This window comes from Diabrotica undecimpunctata, chromosome 10, assembly GCF_040954645.1.
Source record: "Diabrotica undecimpunctata isolate CICGRU chromosome 10, icDiaUnde3, whole genome shotgun sequence".
Classification (NCBI taxonomy): domain Eukaryota; kingdom Metazoa; phylum Arthropoda; class Insecta; order Coleoptera; family Chrysomelidae; genus Diabrotica; species Diabrotica undecimpunctata.
Genome location: NC_092812.1, coordinates 43,027,739 through 43,051,290, shown reverse-complemented (window position 1 = coordinate 43,051,290; position 23,552 = coordinate 43,027,739). Strand labels below are relative to the sequence as shown.

Genomic DNA, 23,552 nt, shown 5'->3' with positions numbered 1-23,552 from the left:
ATATACGATCTAAATTTAATTCTTTGGCCACACAGTAAGCAACATACAATACACCCTGTTCGCTCCTTAGATTATTTATTCCTCATTCGCGAGAGCTTTTCCGTTTAGTTCAATCAAATCAACGTCACATGTAGATGTGTAGTGATTGGTATCGGATCGGGTCAATTTGTAGCATAACCATAATAATTAGGGTGAGTGTTTAAAATGAGTTTAATTATATTTTTAGATATTTTTATCGTAATTTATTGTATTATTATTTATTTTATTATTGTATTTTTCCGTTTTTTTTATTTCTTCATCGTATGCTTGAAAAATATCTCCTTTAACATGATTTTCTTTATGTTAATTATGTTAAGTCTAGATCTTTACAATATTTTTTAACTGTGATTGTTGTTAATACTGTTTTCTCTGATTTTGTTTTTATTCTTGACCACTTTCGGACGTTAGTTCGCATGTTTTATCACCGTATTAATAATAAAAGTATTCATGTTTTTCAAATATTTCAACTTTGTCAATAAAAAATATGTTTGTGTAATATTCGCCCGAGATTATATTTATATATATATATATATATATATATATATATATATATATATATATATATATATATATACATATATATTTAAAATATTCTACGTCTTTTCCAATTGCTTCATCCATAGACCTTCTTTTGTCACTTTTTGTACGTGACCATACCATAGGTATCTAATGTTTTATTCGTAAATCATCAACTATTTTGTGTTTAAGTCCCATGATGGTGTTATATTATTTATTATCCTTTTGCATCGGAACTTTCCAATAGCTCTACTGTAGAAATTTGTTTAAGTTGCGGTTAACATATTTCATTAGTGATAATAGTTTTTACCATAGTATTGTATATTTCTTAGCATAAAATAATACCTATTTAAGTTCATATATTTGTTTTTCTCGCAGTTTGTTATTTGCAGTCCGTTCTCAGACATAATATTTATTTTACTTATATTTTGATATTTTCTATCGTGCCCTTCTTACTATTCCTCTATTATAGGTATACCAGAGTACTAACGATTTGTCCATTACACTCGTTGATACAGATATCTCACAACTACTTGTGGTAAATTTGCAAAATATTAAACGTCATTTTTAACTTCTAATAAAGATGAAGACCGGTAAATTATATGGAAAAGTGACTGTGTGCAAAAAAAATGTATTTATATTTAAAATGAGGATTGGTAAAGTTATTTTTGTTAATTTGTTACTTAATTATTTTAAAAATAGGTTCAAAAGTCGATTGTTTTTAATTATTAATAAATTTTTCTAAAAATGCAAAAAATACTGATTTCGTGTGATAATAAGGACAATATCACAAATATTTAGCTTTAAAAATTTTAAGAAGTTAAAGAAAAAGGCTTATTTTATCAAAGTAAATTATTTAACGATTAAAAAGTTCATTGTAAATATTGTAAAATAGGTTTTCAAAGTGCTGCAATTTTAAACTATTTATTTTAAATTGTTTAAACAAACTACTTGGTTAAATAAAAAATTCACAAATTAACGAATTAAATATTTATAATCTATGATCTATATCTACAATCTTTGACTTTTTTTCAGTTTTTGAAATAGTAAAATCGAGAAATAAAAAAGGGATAACTCGGTTTCTAAGGGCCGTAAAACATTGTATTTTTTTTAATTTAAGTAAAAATGCCAATATTGCATATAATATAATATAATATAATATAATATAATATAATATAATATAATATAATATAATATAATATAATATAATATAATATAATATAATATAATATAATATAATATAATATAATATAATATAATATAATATAATATAATATAATATAATATAATATAATATAATATAATATAATATAATATAATATAATATATAATATAATATAATAGGCGAGTCTTCTACAGCTGGCGCCGTTTCTTGCATCCTAATTTCCAGCGTTTTCTGTTGAAGTAATCTTGAGTTTTTAAATCTTTACCGGTCATTACATCTTCGACATCTTCTCTAAATGACCGTTTTGGTCTACTTTGTTTTCTTCTTGTGGACAAAGTCCATTTTTCTATCTTTTTTGGCTATCTATTTTCAGGCATTATCTGCAGGAGTCCATACCAGTTTAGTCTTCTATGTCAATTTCCATTTCTCTTCTAATGTATACCTTCCTCACTCTATCAAGTTTAGTGTACCGGCAATATCGTCTCCAATAGTTCATTTTCATTGCCTTAATTTTTGATCTGGTATTTTGATTGATTTCCAAAAGTTTGGCGCCGTGCAACCCCATACTTTCTATTATTGTTTTATAAATTCTTCTTTTATGTTTTATGATTCCACAGTAGTCAATGTAGCTGTCTAGTGGCTGATATTGCTTGGCCAATCCTAAAATGTATTTCTTCGTTACTCCCCATATATGGACTCCCAAGTATTTGAAGATTTCAGTTGATTTTATAGTTCCCATTTCAATTTTTAGGCTTGTATATTAATTGTAAGGCACCACTTCTCACACCCCAAGAAGTGTATCCTTCTTAGGGATGGATCTCCTCCTCTAGTTTTCTAAGCATATAGTCTATGTCGCTTTTGTCTTCAGCTAGAATGGCTTGGTCGTCAACAAAGTATATCGTCTACAATCTCTCCTCTTTGAGAAAAAATATTACTTCTGTAGTGATCCTTTCTCAAGGTAACATGTTTCTTTTCTAACTTGGTGGCACCATAGTGAACACGACCACTAGTCAGAAATGCGTATACACGGTTGCTTTTCATCTTATACACATATTTAATTATATATATATGTATATATATATATATATATATATATATATATATATATATATATATATATATATATATATATATATATATACAAGGTGGTCCAGAATTATGTACATTAATTTCTAGAGCATAGTACGTCCAAAAATAAGGGTACTTCTTTATGTACACTTTTTTAAAAAACTGAATAATAAGGGAGATACAACCCTTTAAAGGGGTGAATTGAAATTCTTATTTTTTCAAATATCTTCCAAACGGTTTTGAATACGGAGTTCATATTTTGAGAGTGATTATAAGACATTAGGATAATTAATTTCATGTCACCACCTACCACATCCTATATTAATACAGGGTAGTTTTGGAGGGTAAATGGGGGGTATTGCGTCACATGTTTTTAATTTTTACATATTTTAAAAAAATATTTTAAAAATTGTTTCCTTAGTGTTTCCTCTGTGTTGTTTTTGTAATTTTTTTTTTTTTTTTTCACTTTAGCCTGTACCACTTTATAAACAATTCTATCGGTGTTTTTGTGTAACGTCGAAAATACTTTAAATGTTTTTTGTGTCTATATTTCTCTCTTTTTTCTTTGTCCTGTATATATTTTTCAATATCTAGGTTCCACCAATATTGTTGGTACTGGACCCGAAATTCTTTATTTATGCTAGGTTGATTAAAGAGATTTTTCATTATTGACGTTTTCAATACCTGGAGCCTAGCTAGTCTTTTATGCTCGTATTGCTTATTTTACCTATTCCATCGTCGGGGATTCTATATTTTTGGTGTCTCCCTTAATGAGATGCATATGCAATGCTCTTCATTTTCTATCGTTCCTAAAAGAGTTTGGAAATAGGTTTTCTAGGCTGAATTTGTTTCTTTTGGATTGCTGGTTATTTACCCTCCTTAATTTCTGTATAGATTTGTTTGGCGTTTTTGCTTCTTTTAAATCGTGTACATATTTACATGCTTCTCTTATTTCGTTGCTTTAAAAGTTTTCTTCCGTTTGCGGTATATTTTATCAGCCCTTCGTCTTGCATCTTCGCAGATTAATCTTCTTTCTCTGGTTTTCCTTTCCACATATTTCTTGTGTTACCTTTTAACTTAGTGATATCATAGATTTACTTACATATTTACATATCTACAGATTTACGTATTTAAATTAAATAGTGATAGATATAACAAAACTAATATACCATTGTAAAAAATAGCAAATAAAAATCTGTGGCCAACAGACCTGCTTCCAAGCCATCTTCTCAGAGACACAAACACACGCACACACATAGCTTTACTCAGGTTTGTAATTATATTATTTATTTCGATCTGATTACCAGTTATTCAATTTGGTTAATCTTTTGGAAACAGTATTCTTTGTTTTTATTGTTCATCATTTATTTTTTCATTCTGTAGTGACGCTGCTGTTCTTATTTCGAAGAATTTGGTCCTATCTTCATTTATTTACAGTGCAAAATGCTTTGCTCTTGATTTTTCTCTAAACATTCTCTTCAGCTTTAACTTCAAGATTATGATTACCGCAATGTCATCGACAAAAACAATAACATGTTATTTGTTGTAATATATGATTCCCTCTTGGAGTATACTCTTCTAAGTACTGCCAATGTCTTTGATACAACAGAACGTTTACTTTATTGAATTGTTATTTAGATTCATCTAAACCGTTTTATTAGTTTTGCCGGTATTTTTAATAAACTGATGAAATCACCAATCATTTTGTTTTTCGTCGGTCCAAGTCTGTTTCTTTTCATTTAAGCCAGTAATCGGTAGATTGTGTTGATAAGAGCAATTCCTTTATAGTTGTAGTATATTTATCGCCTCTTTTGTGTTTTGGACAAATAACGTCATTTTTCCATTCGTCAAGTAATTTTTCTTTGTTTCAGTATGTAACCCAAAATAAATTTTCTCAACCATTTAACCCTTAATCGGAAAGGTCACATTTTTACACACAAATGAAAAGGTCTCGCCTTAGGGATGAATGTTATAATCCCTATAATATATATGTTTGTCATTTTAATGTAAGATATAAATATTTAACCAAGTAACCTTTTTTAACATTCTAAATGTGGTAAATAACATATTCATTCTTAAAACGTCTTTAATTTATCAAAAAATACTGTAAACAGTAAATTGCAAGTAACTATATTGGGTAAAAAAATTTGAAACATTTCAAAAGATTGTCAAAAACTTTTTATGAATCGTAGATGACTGTTGAATTAAAAAGGCAACTACATGTAAACTATTGACAAAATATCAACCTTATCGTCTGCAGCAATCACTGACTTTCCTCATGTTCATGTTTGCTCGATTAGTACAGGAATTTTTGGTCCTCAGTTTAATATCATCTATATATATTTTTACCGTACATATATTTTTTATATCTTCTGAATATTCGTGGTCTTAATTTGAATTATCTTCGTTGTCATCGATATTTTCATCCGAAGTCTGAATTACTTTCGTAATTGGAATCAATATGCTCATTAAATCAAACCGCATCTATACCATTAGCATTACTAACAATTTCATAAAAGTTTCTTTAAAATCTTTGACCAAAATAGATATTTTTTGGGAAAACTAGTCAAATCTCGCAATAACGACTTGGTAACACGAACAGACAGGTGTTTCACAAATTACGATCACTTTATTTTTTCTTAAATTCAATGGAAGGGTCGAACTTACCAGTCGATTTATAAGACATATTTACTAAAGGTCGTCTCACAGACGAGACCTTTGCGGTTAAGAGTTAAAAGATTCATTCAAAAGCTTATTTATAATGTGCTTATTTATTACCAACTTGCATCGTATCGGATTTCGGGATATTACCAGAGATTGTAATTTTCGCACGAAGTTTACATATTGAGTCCTTATGTCATTTAGCAGGAAGAGTCTTTAAGATTTCTTTTTAGACTCCATTCTGTTATTATTTTTGTTGTATTGTTAATGTGTCTTACTACGTTTATATGTTACTTTTTTGACACCATTTCGGTTTAATCGGTTGATTACATTCTAAAGCTTTGCCCTGTCGAATGCTTGTTTCAGATCTACGAAACATCTCTATAACGGGTTAATGGACTCTAAGGATTTCTTTATCAATCAGTTGGAGTAGTATAAATATTGCATCTATATAAACCATGTATAGATCTTTGACAATTCCTACCTTTACAGTTAATTTGATATTTTTTTAGCAATTCTATAGCAAGTAACGTATAACATTCTTATTAAAAAATTATTAAATTTCATGAAAAAAATTAATCAATAAGAACAAAAATGTTATATAATTAGATGATTAAATGTACATCTTGTTCTATTTGGCAGAATCTAAGTAGTTCCAGAAAAAAAGTCGATTGGGTTGACACAAAATGTCATTTTTCTCTAAAATGTCTCCTTAATATTTAATACATGGTATCTAATATTCAACGGTATTTTTTTGGACCATTTATTTAACACTTTTTACAAAAATATCTGATAAGTTTACTTAATTTGAAAAAAAATGTTTGATCCTACCCTCAGATTCGTTGGCTGATTTACGGGGAAAGTTTTGATTGATAGATGAATTTACACCGTTTTTATTTACAATTAATATTACTTTTTACAGTTCTAAGACAATACAATTAGCTAAAATTAATTGCCATTTTGTACATTTTTGCTTGCAACAGTAAGCCATTAGGCAAGCTCATTGTAAAAGCACTCGTGTTCTAGAAAGACGTACTACAAAAGTTTCTTTAGGTCATTAATTTTGTCTTGAAGAATTGGTACCTTTACGTCAGAAGTTTTTCGTGCTAATGAGGAAGGAGAGGATGGCTCAGCAATACACAGTGACTTAGGTAATAATTTGAAGGTTTTGCTAAGAAATCCACCTATAAAATCAGATACAACAACCACACTTTTTTAAATTTTTCGCAAGTAAATTCGTGGTAGGAAGAAATGGAAACAAAAGAAAAAGAAAACATTTTTTTTTTGTTTTTCTCAATTTACTTTCTTTTCAAACAATATTTTTCTTGTAAAATTTGGGCCACCAACTTTAAAAGTTGTAAAAAATGGTGTCATTTTGGGTATACCTTTCAAAATTTTATTTTGCCTTTCCTGCTTGTTTTGTTTCCTTTTAAGCCAGAACGATTCAGATTGTTTCCACCCTTCCATATTTTTCTATTGAATATTTATTATATTAATGTTTTATTCACAAATTACTAAATTATAATTACCTACGCAGTATCAAATGTAAGACAAACTTCTTATAATACTTATCAGCTCGGCGCTCGTCAGGCAGGATGTATAAAATATCCAAATTTTTATCTTTCTGTAATTCAATCCGCCGCCCGCCATCCAAACTTGGGCTATTTTGCAGTGTTCGCATATTCTTCTTTAACGCGGTAAAATGATATAATTTTACGGCGGCATGTTTGTGCATTATCTGACATTTAGATAACATAAACTGAACACCGTGCATAAACCATATACGTCGACGTTAATAATAATAATTTATTTATAAATTGTTAAGTTTCAAATTTAATGATAAAACACAAACAAATTTATTATTAATATATCACGTGGATTTGTATGCAAATTTAGTGTTGCCGTAACCTTATAATTTCGGAAAAGCAGGCGCTTTTCCGCCTTGATTGATTAATTGACGCGCCACAATAAATCAGTTTCATTTATTAAATTATTTAAAAAACAAATAGTTGCCGCAGATGTTTTTGCTTACTTTTATCTCAGTATAGTATGGGTAGTATGGTATTCAGAGTATGATATGGGTGCCTGCAGCGGGGTGCAATTGCACCTCCCTGTCTGGAAAGTACATAGCTATACATATATTATAGTTCTCTATTTTATATTGGTTAATAGTATGTGTAGATGCAAATGCACCCCCTAAAAATAATCCTAGCAGCGCCCATGTAGTATGATAAAAATAAAAATACAAAAAATTGTTTTCATTTTTCAACAAATTGCTTTATTTAGAATATTCCATAACTAGCTTTCTTCCATTTTTTTTATATAACAATCCGCTACGGAGAAAAGTGCTTTATAGTTGTTATATCTTGGAAATCTCAATAATTTTAACTATCCGAAATTTATGCTTTATACTTTGCAAAATATTTTCATTTAACGGTAAAAGTGGTGTGATTTTACACAATGATTTCAACACCTGCATCGTTTAAATGTTTTTATTTTCAATGCTCTTTTTGACGGATTTTATAGCCAAGACATGATGTTTAACGTAAACATGAAGCATGACACATAAAAGTATATACCTCACGACTCACTATATTATATAATATAGTCGTATACATTAAAAATGCCTCTTAGGTGTTCACAAATTTTGACGTTAAATAACTTTTTTATTTATGGTCCCATTTTGGAAATTATTAAGACAAAGAGAACGAAAATTATCCGGAATTGATTTTCTTTTATTATTTAAATTTCCGATTTAGTCTGGGTTTATATACATTATATTATAAGGAACAGCAAAACTATGTTTCTATCTTAAATCTTACGTTTATATGGGATTAAGGCATAATTATTGATTGTAATGAAAATTACATTCTAAATTATTATACTCTTGAAATAGTTTTCAAAAAAGATTATTTTAAATTAGTAAGCTTTGACTATAACCGAGGTTTTTTGGCGGTTGTTTTCCTGACGGTTGACTTACTTGGACTCGATCTTGTAGGCATATAACCATGGTTTTGGTTGATAATTCTGAGGGTGATGTTTGTACCCTCGGGATTATATCAAATTCTAATTGTTCTGTGTGTTTGTGTATATATTATGTATTATTGTACATGATGTGTCTCTGACTTTCTATTAATCCGCCAATTCACTAGGTATTTATTTTATAGATGCAGTTATATCTTATGTGTTCTTAGGTTTGGTTTTGAGCAAAATTGTGTATTGGTTTTTGTTTTGAATGTTGTCTAATTTCCTAACCTTTTTAATTTTTCTGATAAATACTTTACATATTGTATTGTTGTCATCCCTTCTTGTGAGTATTTCTAGATTACTTATGGTGTATTGTTGCTTCCTTTCATTAATCTTATGAAATTCTTTTTTATAAATCACAGAGGGTAATAGTATTTTTTAAACCTTTGTTAGCTTGTTTTTTTCTGCCGGAAATGCATTTTAGTTAGAGCAGGTGTTTTGAGCTTTATCATATAATGATTTCAGAATTCCGTTTTTGATGTTTATGTTGTGGTTTGAGCGATAATTTAAATATCTAATGTACCAACCTAGCTGTCTGCCCTTTTGTATTTACACCTTGGGAGCTGTGGCGCACCCAGGGGAAGGTTTTGGGGGTTAACTCCCCCCCAGGGCATATAAAGTAAACAATATATGAAGAATAGTAGGAAAATGTAACTTGTCTTTCACACAATACAAAAAATCCAAAACGCTGAATGAATAATTAAATTACCACTTTAAATACACAATAATTAATAATATTTTTCATTATATAAAGTAGACAGAACGAGTCTGTTGCGAGTAGCATGCACCTACAGGACTGTATCTGCGGCGGCCTTGTTGACTATCATGGGTTGTATTCCTCTGCATGTGTTAGCAGTAGAAAATAGACATCTCAATGGGAGAAGAATGCATTTGACAACAGCTATAAAAAAAAGAAAGGGAAAGATCAATGGAAAGATGGCAAGAAGAGTGGAACAACAAGGAAGATGTTGCTAAGTGGACAAAGATGCTGATCCCGAGCCTAAGGGACTGGGTAGATTGTCTGTTTTAAGGCGTATCTTCGTAAGTTCAGAAAGACAGATACAGATAAATGCCTATACTGTGAATATTCTGACATTGTTACTCACACAATGCTGGAGTGTAATAGATGTACAGTGGAAAGAAACAAAATGTATAAAGAAATAGGTATGAACCCTGTGACTGTTAAAGAGATGATCATGAAGATGACGGGAAATACGGAGGGATGGAATAGTGTTCACAATTACATCCGAGCAGTCATTAAAAAGAAAGAAGTAGAAGGGAAACACCAACCGAGCTAACGACAGAGATAAGATCTAATTACTATTTTAATGTGAATAAGTCGCAATTGAAGGTTAAAATAAGTTTATTGACGTTTGAATTTTTTATTTTTGATCTTGCACTGATAACTTGTTTATACTCCAACAATTAATAGAAAAAAAAATAGCGGTTGGTACCGAAGTACATCTAGCCTTCATCGACCTAGAAAAGGCATATGATACAGTTCCAAGACTTAAATTGTGGCAAGCTTAACAACAACTCGACATTAGTCCATACCTTTTAGGAATAATCATAGAAGTATACTGGGATAACACTACTTACCTAAAAATCATATAGACTCTCAGAGCCAATAAATGTAACTAAAGGACTAAAACAAGGATGCAGTATGTCACCCTTACTGTTTAATTTATATATCGACGCAGCCCTCCAACATTGGAAAACCCGCTGCCAGGGAATGGGAATCTCCATAGGAAATGACGTACTGTTCTCCCTGACCTTTGTGGATGACCAAGTCATCCTAGCTCAAGATTCTTATTATCTAGAACTTATGATAAAGCATCTATAGAGAGAATATTTAAAATGGCGGTTGCAAGTCAGCATGAAGACAACAGAATCTTTACTAAGTTATCAATTCAGACGCAAGGTTTGAAGTGTTGATAGACGAGGACGTGGAAATCAAACAAGTGAAAAAATATTAAATATTTAGGTCCACTAATTGCTAAGAACGACTTGGGAGAAACCGAAATTAAACACGAATTAATCAGGGACATAAAATTGTAGGATGTCTGAACTCCTTATGGTGGGATCACAACATTTTCAAAAGGAACAAAAAAAGAATAGGGCAAACCATGATTGAATCAGTTCTTTGTTATGGCTCTGAAGTATGGACAATTAATGCAGATCTGAAGAAAAGATTGTTGGCAGTTGAAATGGATTATTTGAGAAGAAGTGCTAGAACATCAAGGCAGGAAAGGAAGACCAAAGAATCTATCAGAAATAACATGAATGCTACAGAAACGGTCATTTGAATCATTCTCTCAGAATCGAGAGGTTTGGAGGAGGAGCATGCCTTGGACTGGGAGGATTGGTGGAGGAGAACGGGAATACGGCGATAGCCGTCTCCAAAATGTATTGTATTTACAAGTTGGATTTATTTCAAACGTGAATAACCTTATTTTAACCTCCAATTGTAGCTTATTTCCATTAAAATAGTTATTACTTTTAAATGCCCCAAGAAAATAGCTTTAGAACAATAGATAAGATCTAGATAAGAGAAGGGAGTGTTCCAAAAATGTCGTCGGCCTTACAGTGGCCACCCCACTTTCGGAGTACGGTACGTACGACAGTCAACTGCGCACAAGTAAGAGAGGGTAGTTTTAGTTGGTAGCCAGGATAATAAATACCTGAATGCATAGCGGGTTGGCACCGCTATCTTTAGTACTTTAAATTAAAAATTAAAACCTAAATTTTAGGGACTCAAAATAGAGGTAGGATAAAAAAATTCCCCCCCCCCCCAAGACAAATTCTGGGTGCGCCACTGCTTGGGAGTTCAATATCAAATGGTCAAAATTGCTCACATATTATCGATGATGATTTTTCTCCAAAAAATTTCTGCCTCTTTAACCTTGTCCACCAATCCTTTTGTATCCACTTTAGTGTCAGCCCTTTAGAATTTTATTTAATTGGGTTAAGACCTTCAATCGGAAAAATTTTAAAGCATATTATCGATAACGATTTTTTCACTGGAAATTTTTCATTTTCACTCTGTACTGCGGTGTCAGGCTGCACAGGATCATAATTGAAGAGGTGGATTCCAAAAGGTCTTAAGTCAAAAAAATAATTATTCTGGAACGAATTTTTTCTATGTTTAAGAATATAATTAAATGTTACTTTGGAATAGAATCATTCATGTAATTTATAGGTTCAAATTCTTCTTTCAAGACAATTGAAAGTAAGATTTAAACACAAAATTATGGCTTTTAAGAAGTTAAACATTTGGTTTTTTTTTTTTTTCAAAACGACCTTAAGTCAGTGACTTAAGCGCTTTTGGAAAATTCATGTGGGAGACAACTTCATATTATTATTCATTTGTAAGTTTATTGATAATCAAAGCTTGTCTTTAATATGTCAGTAAAGGTTTAATAACTATCTAAGTCAATAATTAGAAATTAATTTTTATTCATCAAAATCAATTAGTCACATTTTTGTCAAAATTTGAAAAGTAAAGTTGAAGAATCTTTCAAATAAAAGGCTCTAGTTCATTATAGACTATAGTATTATTATCGTTGGAACCATTTTGCACATTGGTAAGTGCAGTATTATAAAAGTCTTTTGTACTTTCAGATAATGAAATAAATTTGACAAGGTTTTAGGCAATGACAATGGCATAGACTTCAGTGTACTGTACACTCCCAGCAAATTGCATCCTTTTTTATAACTTTAAAAGTACTAGAATCACCCCTGTAGGTATTTTTAGCTTCAGTGTCTTTATTAGTTTTAATTGAAAATAAAAAAACTCGTTGTTCACGCATCAAAAAAGGGAGCTTCTTCAATAAAACTCGTTTTGCAGCATCCATGAAATCAAAAAGTTCTCAGTCTTTTCCTAAAACTTTAACTGTAGCTGAAAATACAAACACATTGTAGTACTCCTCTAGTTCAACTATTGTTTCTTTTCTTCTATTTTAGACGGAGGCATATAGATATATTATGTCCTATTATGTCCCCTGATTGGAAATCAATGCTGAATATCACTCAACGCTCTGGAAGTCTGCACATAACTAAGTAGGAAACCCAAAAAATTTTGATTTTTATTTTGTCCACTGCAAGCATCAGAAAACAGAAGTGTCAATGATTTCGGTGGAACATATTTAAACTTGTCTTCTAAAATCCACAAAAAGTTATACAGAGCTGAAACTACTTCATTGGCGCCTCGCCCACTCTGGTTTTCAGTCCATGTGTACACAAAAGTATTAGCATAATCTAGTGTATATTTCATCAATACAAAATTAAGGTCATAATCCCAAATTTGTTGAGAATAAAATGCCTCACCAACTCTTTGTTTTTGAAGAAGTTGGTTTTGTTCCATGTCTAGATACCTTAACTACATTAGCTTCTGTTCTTTTAAGCAGTTCATAAAATTTCTTAGCTCGTAACTTTCGCAATCTGTACTTAGTAATAAGGGAAGGTTTTTCTTGAAATTCTTTACATAAATTTATTTGACTTTTTGCTAGATCACAAAATAAACAAACGTCTGTCTTTGGACTGCCAGAACTTAGATTGAATTTGGTCTGGAAGATCTTGAAGAACTTTGTGCAAGTTACTTCTTCTATTCATTTTGAGTCTGTTTCCAAATACCCCACAATTTTTTAATAGATAACTCAGGGCTAAGGTAACCGCGTATGCTTTTACCCCGACCATAATGACTTTCACAGCACTTTAATAATTTTATGAAATCAACCATTGATTGAGCTGTACTTGAATCTTTGGGTTTTATCTTAGCTCTACCTCTCTTTTCAGGAGGACATTCTCCTGACTCTTTTAAAGCTTTAGCTAATCGATTCAATCTTTTTTATGAACATTATATAATGGACAGGAATGTGGAATTACACACACTTAATAAATCACCATTTGTCTGTCGTATGAAGTATTTTGTAACTGTTCGAGATCGTGGATTTGTTTTATTTCTAGGCCTATGTTGCTTAGACTCTTGATAGAGAAGGTATTTGAATACAAAGTTGTTCTGAGCAACAGCAGTCTTATGTGAGTAGATTTTGTCATAAAAGCTACATACATCATTAGGAGTCGATAGGTATGCCTAACAAACATCACCTTTATGAGCACAAACAATTTTCTCTCGCTTCCTCTTCTTGGCACTATTATTGTCGTTTACAGATACTGAAATATCACTTGTTACAAAATCTAAACTAATTGTATACTTATAACACACGTTTAGCACACACAAATAGATGCTGGCAGCTGGAATCGCGCATGCGCAAACACTCAACAGCAGCCTATTTGAAAAAGAACAAGGCATGATTAAAGCACTTTTGGAAAACATTACTGATTTGTAATCTGTATAGTATACTTGACTTAAGTTGTTATGGCATGAATTGTTTTTCTAATGTTAAAAATGATGCTCTAGAATCAGATCCAACTAAAACCTCAAAATGTGAAAAAAAAATGACTTAAGCCCTTTTGGAATTATTAATGTTCAATGAACGTATTTCACGGGACAAACTCCATATTACTGATGACGATAATTTTCCGCTTCAGCTCTTAGACTATAACTGTAAAGTGAATTGGGATATCAAAATAAAAAAACTTAATTTCACGAAGGTTGTCTTATGTATAATAAAAACATACTTATTTTTGTTTTTCCTTGAATAAATTCCATCTTGATTGAAAATAATATTGTAATTTTAATGTTCAAAAGTTATTAAATTTGGGCCATAAATAAACAGTTATTTAAGATTGAAATGTGCTAGTCGTTTTTTATGTACCTATGTATGTGTATGTCCCGTTTTAAACTTTCTATTGTTAGAACATTGTCGGAAATATTAAATCTCGTTGATTATTCTCGGAATTATTTTATTTTATGTTTGCAATGTGTTACAAAATCTATAAATCAGTTATCGAATTCAAAATCTATTCATAAACCTATGAGCTATACCTTTTTTATTTCCTTGTTTTGTGTGTGTGCAATCTGTACTAAAATAATGTTTGTTTGTTTGTGAATTCCTACATCAATACAAACAAAAATTTAATAGTCAAAACAAAATTATTGCTCACTTGAAGCAAATACCAGCTTAAAAATTAAAGATATATATTTTTTTTGTTCAAAAATCCATTTATTTTTTTTTTCAACTCTCGGATCTTTTACGTCTTTATTGAGAATTCACGTTATATACTCGTATATGGACAAACCTCTTTTGGTAGAAAAAATGTTTCCACACTTATAATTTTGCTCTTTATTTTATTTAATGGGTATTTGGTCGGCTGAATGTTTTTTTTAGAATTTAAATATTCCAACACCTTCATAAACTTGATATGTGTCGTGAGCCTGCTTAACTTATTGTTAAACGACCGATCTAGCCGAATTACATCAAACATAGAAGTGCATACAGCTGAAATAAAAGACCAATACTCGACCTACGAAGAAGTAATCCAGGCAATTAATAAAATTTCAAAAATAGGGCATCAGGCATCGGTGGTATACCCGCAAAGTGCTTAAAACACAGAAGAAAAGCGTTGTACAAATTTATATACAAGCTGATTCAAGGCATTTGGCAAGAAGAAACAATGCCAGATGAAGGGAAAGAACGGGATATTGTATCAACACAAAAAAAGGAAACAAAAAGGAGTGTATTAACTACCGGGAAATATATATATATATATATATATATATATATATATATATATATATATATATATATATACATGTATAACATAACATAACATAACAATATCTTTATTTTTAGAAAATAATATACAATCCGTGAACATAAAATTATTTAAAAAAAACAGTGTCACAAACGAAAATATTATTTACTTATTCCTAACCGTTACATATACAAATAGTCCTCCACAGAATATGGCTCAAGAGCTATCACTAATTTAAATATTTGATGTTTATACAAACTTAATCTTTCCTCCCTTTTAATAGGTTCAGGCAGTTTATTAAACAATTTGATGCAGCAATAAAGAGCATTTTTTTCTGTTATACTTAACCTGTGTATTGGAATTTTATAATTATATAACCTGGTATTTACTATACTATTGGGCTTAAAGTTCCTAAAGAGTATTTTATTCTTATATAGAAACAGTAAGCATTCTTGAATAAATACAGCGTAAACTGTTAAAATATTATTACTCCTAAAATGCCCTCTACATAATTCCCTACTTTTTAAGTCAAACATAACTCTGATTATTTTTTTCTGAACCAGAAATACATTATTTATGTCCCTACTGTGGCCAAAATTTATTAGACCATATCTAAATTTTGCTTCAAAATTAGCATGATACACTGTTTTTAATGAGTTACTATTCATGTATTTTTTTAGAACTCTAAAGCTGTAAATCACTTTACTCAAAGACATACATAACTGGTCAACATGTTTATCCCAACATAAAAAAACTGTCAATATGTAATCCTAAAAAATTGGTACTGCTGCTAATATTTAAAGGTCATTATTTACAATAATACTGATTGGCATATCTGAATGTGCATAATTTGTCTTAAACAAAAGAAGATCTGTTTTATTTTGATTTAAAACCAACCTATTCATAGAAAACCAGTCTTTAGCTTTCTGGAACTCTAAACTAGCATTAACGCTTAGAACAGACATGTCTTTACCACTGACTAAAATGTTTGTATCATCTGCATAATTTGTTATGCTGGAAGTAGTATTAGCCACTAGACCATGAAGATCATTGATATAGATCACAAACAGTAAAGGACCAATCACACTTTCTTGTGGTACTCCAATATTGATAGTGCTTTCAGATGAGATGCCTATTTCAGTGTTTTTATGTATTTTTACTAAATGTCTCCTATTTGCCAAGTAGGACTTAAACCAGTTCAATGCTGGTCCACGTATACCATATTTCTCCCATTTATCAAATAATAGGTCATGCACTAAACAGTCATATGCCTTTGATAGGTCCAAAAAGATACCCAAAGCCATATGACCAATCTCAGTACATTTCAAAATATCCCAGACAAAAAATCGCAGTCTGAGTTGATTTTCCCTGTTGATAACCATGCTGATTTGCACTAATAATATGACATTTTGTTAAAAATTCTGTTATCCGCCTATACATAGTCATTTCTAAGATTTTTGAAAAGGAACATAGAAGGCTAATTGGTCTATAGTTATTAATTAATTTAGGATCACCCTTTTTGTAAACAGGTGTTACTATGGCAGTTTTCAGGCATTCAGGAAATACACCAGATTTTAGTGAATTATTTATGATTGTAGTGAGAGGATTCACTATCTCCTTTATACAAAGTTTAAGGATTTTAGTGGGTATTTCATCAATTCCACAACTCATTTTGTTTTTTAAATTTTTAGTTATATCCATAATTTCAGTTTCTGTCACAGGTGCGACAAACACTGAATTTATGTTACTTGCAATGTTGTCTTTATATTCAGTGTATTGTAATTGAGATAAAGTGTTATTGAAAGTAGTATTTAAGTGGATCATGTATTTATCAGCAATCTCTTGAGGACTACCCTCTACTTTTATTGAATTTACACTTTTTAATTGACCATTAATTTCACTAACAATTTGCCACATGCATTCATTGTTGTTGGCAGCTTCAGACATCCTGTTTTCATATAGCTTTGATCGTTTTGTTATTAGTTTCTTATTATATTCTTTTTTTACCTGTCTATAGGAATCATAGAATTTATGGTTAACTCTGCTCATTGTAAACAAGATGTCCAAACGAGTCTTACATTCTATTATCTCTGGATCATCTCTTTTATTAAAGCCTTTTTATACATGTATATATATATATATATACATGTATATATATATATATATATATATATATATATATATATATATATATATATACAGAGTGGCCGAAAAGTCTGGAAACGAAAATTATCTCTCGTAAATTGTTAGTCATAATTTTACAAAATTTGAGGTACACCTATTATGGGATACGGAGATTCCATATTTGATATTTGCAATGTTGCCAGATTTGTCGTTTCTCTTATAATATTAGTAACTTTCGTTTTTCAAGTTCATCACCCTGTATATTCAGTCATTATTGGAATCTCCTATTCAATAAGAGTTCAACAATATGTAAAACTTATGATTTTATGTAGTCTGGAAGGTCTTAAATGCATAAAACGTAGAAGTGATACATAAAAAAGTGCAAAAAACGTAGATTTTATTAATAAATTTAAATATTTAAATGTAGAATGCTGTGATTTTGACATTTGTTCACCATTTACATTATTAACTAAAACTTTAGTCGTCTTAGTTGCATTAGTCGTCTTTGTTTTGATCCATCCGTTCTATTCTGAGGCTTTTAGTCGAAATTTTTAGTATTTATTTCTTTCGACAAGGGATGAGTTGCTAGCCTATCACCACAACCCTCCTCCTTTATCCGGGCTTATGATCGGCACCGGTATTTACTGAGCTACTAATCCAGCCAGCACTTACCTGAGGCGGAGTTAACTACCTTAAGTTAAGTACTTACCGGGAAATAACGTTCCTAAATACCACCTACAAAATATTTGTAAACATTCTACTAGAAAGAACCAAATTATACACAGAAGAAATCGTTGGGGATTATCAATTCGGATTTAGATCAGGCCGCTCTACTATTGATCACTCATCAAATATTTACAATAAAACAGATAACGAAAAAGTGCTATGAGTTTGAGCCTGCGCCTTATCAGATGTTAATAGATTTTAAACAGGCGTTTGATAGACTATACAGGGTTAGACTGTGGACAGCCGTACAAGAACTTGGCTTTCAAAAAAAAACTACACAATTTGATATGGATGTGTATGGAAGGGTTACGACGTAAGGTGAGAGTTGGACAACAATACTCGGAGTCATTTAAAATTAACAATGAACTAAAACAGGGAGATGAACTTTCACCAGAACTCTTCAACTTTTCTCTTCAAATTTACTGTTGAACACGTGTTGGGTAATAGACTTCTTAATTTAGCGCATTCTCCTCAAACTTTGGAAGCACTTTGGGAAAAGTTAATTAGGGCATGGAACGAGATAACCCAGAAGGATATTGACCACCTAATTAAAAGCAAGCCTATGCGAAGAGTGTGTTGCCCATCAAGGAGCATCAACACATTATTAAATGAATTAACCCTGTAAGTTGTTGAAATCATATTAAAACTAAGATCGTTTTTTTTATTTTGCTACCCTGTATATATGTACGAAATATTTTCAAAATACAATAATTTATGATTTGGGTGCTCAATTTCTATTACTTAGTATTTAAAATAAACTTACTTGTCGTTGATTTCTTTCATATTATCTTATGAAATGTGTGTTTAAAATAAGAAATTTAAAACCCATCGAACATTATAAGTATTTTTTACCCTCATTTATAAAATCCTCATAATTTCCAACCAGAGCCCATCAATGAAGCTCCATTAGAGACGTATGCAGTCGAGGCGAGGAGTATTTTTAAAATCTCATATCCCTTTACGTTTAAAAATCAAATTGAAAACAGTGCTAAAAGGCCCCAATTAAATTAAGTTCCCTTTTCAAGCAGTAGACTGAATAGAAAGTCAGTGAAACGTATGAAGTCACTATTTTAGTAAGAATTTATTTAAAACGGGAGAGGTTTTCCTGACAAAATAAATCTGCAGCTTTTGAAAACTTAATGCGAGATTTAAGTATCTAACGAAACAGAAATGGAATGACGTTTCAAACTTTTCTTCGCCTTCTATCTTTATATTAAGCGTTCATATTTGCGACGTCAATGTTGGCCAATTTGCACTTTTGTAGATTTTACTTCTTTTTGAAGATCACGAAAAATGTGAAATATACAAAAGTTTATAACACCATAAATACAGAGATAAGAAATGTATAAGAAAAGCAGTGGAGAAATTGTATTAAGAAACAAGGAATCGAGTCCAGATGCGAAACTGTTTTCAACATACAAATTTTCAGTTTTTGCATAGGTTTTTTTCTAGGTCTTACTCTCTTTCGCTTTCCATGGGGTTCTCCCATTACTATTTTATCATCTGCATAACAGAGAGTGTAAAACTCGGTGTTTCTCAGTGGAAATCCTATTCCATGGTATTTTCACTTCCACTTTTAAGTGGTTTCCCTAGATATATATATATATATATATATATATATATATATATATATATATATATATATATATTATTATAGTAACAACTGGTACATCCCTGGTACATAGAACTCTTCTCATATGTACCAGGGATTTAAAACTGGAACTAAGAGTTAGGTTGGCGAGGTGCTATGTTTTTTCGACCTTATTTTATGGAATGGAATCTTGGACCTTGAATGTTACATCAATGAAAAAACTGGAATCATTTGAGCTGTGGGTGTACAGAAGAATTCTGAAAATATCATGGACAGAACACGTCACAAACAAAGAGGTTCTGAGAAGGATGAACAAAGAAATGGAAATTTTAAATTCAATAAAAACAAAAAAATTGGAATATCTCGGACATATTACACGTGGAGAGAAATACACCTTGCTCCAACTGATCATGCAGGGAAAGATCCAAGGAAAGAGAAGCATAGGGAGGCGTAGAATGTCATGGCTGCGCAACCTGAGAGAGTGGTACGGATGTACATCAAATGAACTTTTCAGAGCAGCCGTCTCAAAAGTTCGAATAGCTATGATGATTGCCGAACTCCGCCGTGGAGATAGCACTTGAAGAAGATAGTAACAACTATAATTTAAATTTACAAGACGTTATATATTCGTAGATACATTTTAATATCTGCTTATTATTTGAAAAAATGGCAATTGACAATTTAGCTCAATTTGTTTTTCATACATCATTTTGATACTTTGTCTGTACTGTCCACACTTCAATATAAGGTTCTGTAGATCTCCCACTTTACCACAGGAGCAATATGGGTTATCAGTGATACCTATGTTGTGTTTGTATGCAGGAGTGAGTGCATGGTTTAATCTTATTCTGTTTATTGTTAATTACTATTTAAATGGGAATAAGCCACAATTAAAGGTTAAAATACGTTTATTGACGTTTCAATTTCCACTTCGGAAATCGTTCTCAAAATACAAACATTAGTAAATTAAACAAATTATGTTTTTTTGTTACTTAGTGAAAAACTCTTCTAATAATTTAATTTTATCTGACTCATTTATATTGACAATTCAGACATACCTTATACATTTTAAAGTCGACGACTTTAAAATGATATTGCCCATATTGTTGAGTTGCGTTCCTGGGACGACTTTACTTATAAGATAGTTCATTCGATTACATGAAATCAACTTTAACTTGAGAATATCCGTCAGAAAAGATCATAACATGTAATTCGTCTTTAAAAAGACAAATACATGCCATGATGACAGTAAAATTCTCCTGTTAGTGATTCCATAGTAAATTATGAGGGAAAAAACAGGAAAAAACCTCATAATACTATCCCGACATGGTAAGTATTTGATCGTGCATTTAGTTTACCTTCAATAAACACCAAATTCCGATTTTATGTGTTTGTTATTTAAAAAACATAAATGATGTATTCTCTATATGTTACTGACTTACCAATACTGGTGTTTTCCTTTTAATAACTTCCTCTTTCAATATGGGTAAACAGATCCTATTACATTCTGCCGAGGAATTCGCTACACAATTGGTCTCATTTAGCATAATTAGAGCCTCTTCTTTGATTTTTCTCTTTTTACCATCCGTTTCCTTTAGGACTATATTTAAACGGTCAATCGACATGTTCCTTTGTATTCAGAATTCCAGTGATATATTGCACAACCCGTTTTATTTTGAATTTTAGAGCCGTCAGTAAAAATATATTGAAATGCAGGCCAATCATCTTTAATGATTTGGTTGATCATACTTCCTGCAAGGTTTGAATCCATATAATATGTTTCTATAACCTTGGAGAAGAGAGTCTTAGGAGGTTAAGTATAAATTGATGGTATTTTATTTTGATACAATTGATCTTCAAATATTGTCAATTTCCTACAACTTTTAACGTACATGGGAGTTTTTTTGTTAGGCCAATGTTTGTGGCTTAAGTCTAATATATTCAAGTTAAGAATATTTTTTAAATAGGTGAAGTTTTTTTAGATAGCTCTAGCTACAAACATATCTGTACAAAACTGTCTGCGTAGTGTAGTTGGTGGCTCTCTAGATTCAATTTCAATAATAGTAATAGAAGTAGATTTTAAGTAACCAAGACATAGCCTCAAACATTTATTCATATGGGTTTCAATTTTATTGAGATGTCCTGTTAACGCAGACCCATATAAATGATAACTATAGACGAAAATTGGTCGAATCATTGAGCGATAAAATAGAAATACAGTATTCGGGTCAGCTCCCCAACTGGTTCTATAAAATGCTTTAAGGATATTCATGGAGTTTTTCGATTTTTTTATAATAGAATGAATTTGATCCTTCCATAACAGTTTACGATCCAAATATTGTACACAATTTTTGATTGGAAATTCTATTTTTCCTAATTTGAAGTTACCTTGAGAAGTTTGGCTTTTTTTGGAAAAAAACAAATTTCAGTCTTTGTAGTTGATATTGATACGCCTAGAGAATGGTAATAATTTTTTATACAATCTAGTGTAAATTCGAGTTGATGCTTACAAATGTCTAGGGTAGCATGTGAGATATACAACACAACATCATCTGCAAACTGTAATATATTAGAGTGTGGAGGTACTATCTATTCTAGATCTATATGGTACAATGAAAAGAGAAGTGGACTTAAAATAGTACCTGTGGTATACCTATATTCGTTAGCCTTGGCGCTAAAGGTTTCTCATTTATTTTTAAGTAAGTCCATCTACTTTTGTGCAAGGATCTAATACAATTGGATATTATAACTGACATTCCAAGATATAACAATTTCTTATGTAGAATATACGAATTTATGTCAGTAAATGCAGAGGTTACATGTATAAATACTGTAGCTGTTTATTCTTGATTTGTGAAATTAACCTGAACAGAGGAAATTAGTGAAGTGAGAGCATCTTGTGTAGACCTGGATTTCCAGAAGCCATATTGAGATTTGGGAAGGATATCTTTGGATTCAAGCTAGTATTCAAGCCTATTTTTGATTAATCTCTCTAGAGTTTTTAGTATACAAGAACTTAAAGATATAGGTCTGTAAAAGATTTTGATTGTTTTTAATGTTGATATTTGTTTCTGTTAGTACGTGAACTTATGGATTTAATACTATATTATTTTTAGATCCCCTGGATTACATAGAGAAAGTGAGATATGTCGTAAACCTTTCGCTTTATCCTGAGGCGCTTGTTATAAAATATGATACATTGTTTTCTATTGTCTAAAATTCCTTTGTAAAACTATTTTAATAAAAATATAATATTTATATAAAAAATATTTGTAAAACTCAAAGCATAATAATTCTTTACCGAAACGTTTTAAGCTTTGTCTACTAATAACTATATTAGAACAAGTAATTAAAGTCCTATTATACAATCAATCACTATTATACAATTACATTAAGTTATAGATTAAATGGTCCGTTCAGTACACATATAGATTTCTTATTTTTCTCAAAGTTGGTCAGCAATATTAGGACTGTTCTTTGCATTAATTCATGTTACGAGGAATTTATATTGACTTTTTTTGGCAAAAAATTAAGTATTTCAGCTTTTCAGATCAGAACATTTTTATAACCGGTATAATAGGTATAACCGCTTTGAAAGAAGAATACTTAGGCACATATACGGAAGAGTACAAGAAAGCGGGATATGGCACAGGCACTACAATTTTGAGTTGTATCAATGCTATGAAAAATGCAACATCGTCCGGTCTATTAAAATTAATAGACTAAGGTGGCTAGGCCACCTTAAAAGAATGGACACTGGGGACCCCCAAAGACAGATATTATATCAAGAGCCAGTAGGAACCAGAAAGAGAGGCAGGCCAAGATCTAGATTTAAAACTCAAATCGAAGATGACTTGAGGAATCTAGGGGTCAGAAATTGGAAAGCCAGGGTGAAAGATAGGGGGGAATGGAGACTAATTCTTGAACAGGCCAAGGCCCACACAGGGTTGTAGAGCCAAAGATGATGATGATGATGAT

General features: G+C 30.9%; 1 protein-coding gene across 1 annotated transcript in view; it reads left to right on the top strand.

Moving 5' to 3' along the window:
- Positions 1-23,552, top strand: part of LOC140452389 (tyrosine-protein kinase Dnt-like) — a 363,670-nt gene that overhangs the window by 239,795 nt on the left and 100,323 nt on the right. The gene's annotated exons all lie outside the window — the stretch shown is intronic.